Source organism: Mus caroli, chromosome 7, assembly GCF_900094665.2.
Source record: "Mus caroli chromosome 7, CAROLI_EIJ_v1.1, whole genome shotgun sequence".
Classification (NCBI taxonomy): domain Eukaryota; kingdom Metazoa; phylum Chordata; class Mammalia; order Rodentia; family Muridae; genus Mus; species Mus caroli.
Window position 1 is genome coordinate 93,490,039 of NC_034576.1, and position 4,812 is coordinate 93,494,850.

Sequence of the window (4,812 nt, forward strand, 5' to 3'; positions counted from 1 at the left end):
GATATTGGGCAAAGAACATGGAATACCCAGAATACAACTCTAGGACCACATGATGCTCAAGAAGAAGGAAGACCAAGGAGTAGATGTTTCAGTCCTACTTAGAAGGGAGAATAATATAATCAAGGGAAGGGGTGGGGGTGGGGGACTTGGGAGGAAGAGAAGAGGAGGAGGGGAAAAGAGGGGAAGAGTCAGGGATGGGAGGAGATGGAGATGTACAGAGGGCCAGGAAATTGAACAGAGGTGTATAGCAATGGGGGATGGGAAACTGGGTGTAGCAACCAGAAAGTCCCAGATGCCAGGAAAACAAGAGCCTTCCAGGACCCCTCTGGGATGACATTAGGTGAAATACCCCACAAAGAGGAGGAAGAACATGTTGAGTCCATATGCAGAGGTGAGGCATGGTCGCCTGGTTGAGGGATGGGGCCACCCACCCATCTCCAAAATTTTAATCCAGAGTTGATCCTGTCTAAGGGAAATACAGGGACAAAGAATGGATCAGAGACTGAAGGAAAGGCCATCTAGAGACTGCCCCACCTGGGGATCCATCCCACATGCAGACACCAAACCTAGACACTATTACTAATGCCAAGAAGTACTTGCTGACAGCAGTCTGATATAGCTGTCTTCTGAGAGGCTCTGCCAGATCCTGACCAATACTGATGTGGATGCTCACAGCCAACCACTGGACTGAGCACAGGGACCCCAATGGAGGGGTTAGGGGGAGGACTGAAGGAGCTGAATGGGGCCTTATCTGGCATCAGTGGGAGGGGAGGCCCTCGGTCCTGTGAAGGCTTGATGCTCCAGTGTAGAGGAATGCTAGGGCGGGGAGGTGGGAGTGAGTAAGTGGGTGGGGACACACCATCATAGAAGCAGGGGGAGGGGGAGGGGATAGAGGATTTGCAGAGGGGAAACCAGGAAAGGGGATAACATTTGAAATGTAAATAAAATTTAAAAAACAAAACAAACAAACAAAAAAAGAAACCAGTTGCCCTCCTCCAGCCCCAGCCAGGACTACCTGCCTCCCCTCACCCCACACCCCTTACTTTCAAGATACTAACGGGGCAGTAAAGCTCCCATGCTCCCCAAGGAAACTCAAATGATGGGGTTTGCTTCATTTTGTTTGCGCCTGGGTGACTTTTAGGCATAGACCTTCCTGAGACTTCAAAGCATATTTCTAATCTAGAGTCCTGTTGCTAAGGCTTGCTGAATAAACCAGAGAATATTTTTCCAACTTTCTCAAGTGTTGCACTGGAATTTTAAATGTGTATCCTTACTACTTACCTAGTCAAGGGTCCAACTAGTTCATTTGGCACACTGCTTACAAAGCATACATTAATGGTGTGCAGGGTAGGAATGGTAAAGTTCACCATTGGTGTTTCCCACTGAATCAAAGTCTAGATGGGTAAGCAAGGTTTCCCCTGGGCAAAAATCGGAATGAAAGGTTGGCTAGTGTCCTGAGACTCCATCTCTTTGTTCACTGCCGCAGACCCTCTGGGTCCCTTTGTCTGCGTGGAACGGGTCTCTGGTCACAGGTGGGCAAGGAGTTGGCAAGAATGACAGACAGACCAACACTCGAGATTGTGTAGAATCTGAATGTAATTTGCCAAATTGAGCATCAAACTTTTTATACAGAAGAAAATAGGGAAGTTAGGTGACACATGGCAAGGTACAAATGAGGATACCAGATGCTTAATGACTCTTACACAAAACAGAGGAAAGTAAACACAAAGACTGGCAGGAACTGGGCAATAAAACAACTGAGACAAAGTCAGCCCTATCTAAGGTCAGCCATAGTCTTAGAAGCCAGGTGTGAGAACTTTACACTCTAGGGCAAGGGCTTTCATGCCCAAGTCATGGTTCTAATTAGGGAGTTCCACTCTAGCTAACCATCTCATGAATAATGCAATACTCTAAAACCACAGCCCGATCTACTTCCTAAACCATTGTAAATTCCTGTATATGGGAGCAACTTGGCTTTTATTCTAAGTGATAGTGTAATACCAGAGGCAATTCTGAATGTCACTGAATAGGCAACATTCTTACTGAATTCCAAGCCCAGGGTCGGCTCAAGGACTACCTAGGGCATTGGTGAAGTCCAGGAAGCAAAGTTCAATTTTGCTTAGGTATTTGGCAAGTCGTTGCTTGGAGGCACCTATAACAAAACAATACTGAAAAGAAGCACACGGATCCATTTGCAAGGACAAAATTGGAGCATACGTGCTATGGAATGCCACAGTTCCAGGAGGACTAAGTTTCCGTGAAACTCTTTGCCTCAGGACTGCATCCAGGCTTTTGGCCTGTCATGCGTGTCACTACTGGAGTGGATGTGGCAGTTCACCTAGTCTTCTTCATATATATATATATGTTGATGTCATATCTGTATACAGCGTATTTTTATCAGATTCACCCCCTTCTGTCACTCTAACTCCTTCTAGATGCCCCTAACCTGCCACCTCTCCATTTCACCTTCTTCTTCTTTCTATATAATCACTCAGTCTAGTTGGTACTGCCAGTTCGTGACTAGGTGTAGGGCCCTCAGTTGGAGAAAGGGCAACCTACCCGGAGTAGCATCTCTAAAGAAAATTTCTTCCCCCACCGCCAACAGTTTCTCAGCTATGGGTGGAGCTCCTTCCCTTCTGTTGTGTGACAAAACTTTCCCTGAGAAGATGCAACACACACACACACATCTCCTTACCCCAGAAAGGGATCCCAGAACAAGCCAAAGTCCGATACCATCGGCAAACCAATGAGTTTTATTGGGGTTACTTACCAGAGTATGGGGTGGGGGAGGTTACTTACAGGAGGAGAGGTCACTCAACAAAGATGGATACATCACCAAAATCCACCCCAGCATGGGTGACAGCTCCCCAAAGGCTGGGAACCCGAAGCACACTGCACAGCCTGTAGCCTGCTCGATAGGTTGGAGAGTGTCCTTTCCATGTGGTCTGAATGTCCTTTCCATGTGGCCTGAACCTCTTCCAGGCAGCTGGACTGCTTTCTGCCTCTTCCAGGCAGCTGGACTGCTTTCTGCTTCTTCCAGGCAGCTGGACTGCTTTCTGCCTCTTCCAGGCAGCTGGTCTGCTTTCTGCCTCTTCCAGGCAGCTGGTCTGCTTTCTGCCTCTTCCAGGCAGCTGGACTGCTTTCTGCCTCTTCCAGGCAGCTGGACTGCTTTCTGCTTCTTCCAGGCAGCTGGTCTGGTCTCAGAGTCTTCTTTGCAGTTTAGCTCAATTACTCTGGGAGTGACTGGCTGGTGGATCTGATCAGGAAAACCATCACACAACATAGCCACGTGGAAATTTTGCCTACCTTGATCCTGTGGAGATCTCCTGAATACACTCACGACTGCATGAGTTCACACCCAGAAAGAGCCCCTTGATGTCCAGGACACACTGTTTGGAGCCGTCAAAAGTCTAACTCTTGTTATCTTTTCACCCCCTCTTCTGTGATGACCCGTGAGCTCTAGGGGAGACTGGGGACTGGTAATGCAGGTGCTGCCTTTAGAGCTGAGTGTTCTAGTCCTGTAATCTTCATATCTGTTGCAAAAAAAGGAAGCGTTTCTGCTGATGGTTGAGAGCTGCACTAATCTATAGGTAGAAAGATAAATGTTTAGAAGGATGTTGTATCTATGTCCACTTAACAACACAATAGTAATAAATCCTTTCCTTAGGTCTCTAACCTACCATGCCATGGGTTCTTGTCCCAGTTGACTTCCACCTTGAGGAACAGGCCTTAAATAGAATAGCATTCATTTCATCTTTGCACTGAGGAGCACATCTGTCTGAGCTGGTCCTTATTATAGTATGCAGGGTTCACAGCTGGGTGAGAATGTTGATGTCTTCCCCCCCGCTCCCCCAGCAAGCCTACAGAGCACCTTCCAGCACTATGAAAGCTAGCCAATAAGGAAGCCATTTTCAGGCCCAGATCAGCTTCATTTTCCATATTCAGTGACAAAAGCATGTGGTATCTCCAGTCACAGGGTCTTACCAAGTCTTGGTGGGCAACCAAGAAGAATGAAGATAGCCTGTGTCGTTTTAGGAGTCTCTGGATTTTTGTGATCAATAGCTTTAAGGCAAATGTCTTGTTCCTGATGCTTAGCTCTTTGTTTCATGATCTATGGCTTCTAGGGAGAAATATATATGTGTGTTTGTGTGTGTTCTAATATTTATACTTAAAAAGCTTATAAAATAGGTTTCCTCAAACTTTTTCAAACATCCTATGTGTTAGTATTCATTCCTCCTCCTGCACCCTCAATAAATCTTTTGAAGTTCTTTGCTTTAATTTAGAAAAAAAATCTATTGGTTTTGATGTTACAGAAGTTAATTTGTACTTAACAAAATACATTTTTAAATGTGGAAAAACTATTCAATAAAGAACTCTGAATATTTGTTACGTGTGTGGGGCTTAGGTAGGTAGGTAGGGAGACAGTTATTCCAACCTGGAGAAACAACTGCTGTTAATATTTTGAGAGTTTTTCCTGTTCTTAGAAAATATGTTTTATAATTTCAGTTTGTTATGTCACATAACCATATAAGGTAATCAACAAATACAGTGTTCACTATATGTAAAACAAGAAGAGACACATTCAAATTTTCTGGTCACTTGCTCTTTATATTCTGGATGAAAGTCAGTTAAGAGTGTCTATGCTAACTAAAAGTGCTTTAACTGTATTGAGAGCCAGTAATTGCCCTTGTGGGGAGCTGTTTGTTTGAAATAATCTGAAGAAGAAGAAGAAGAAGAAGAAGAAGAAGAAGAAGAAGAAGAAGAAGAAGAGGAGGAGGAGGAGGAGGAGGAGGAGGAAGAGGAGGAGGAAGA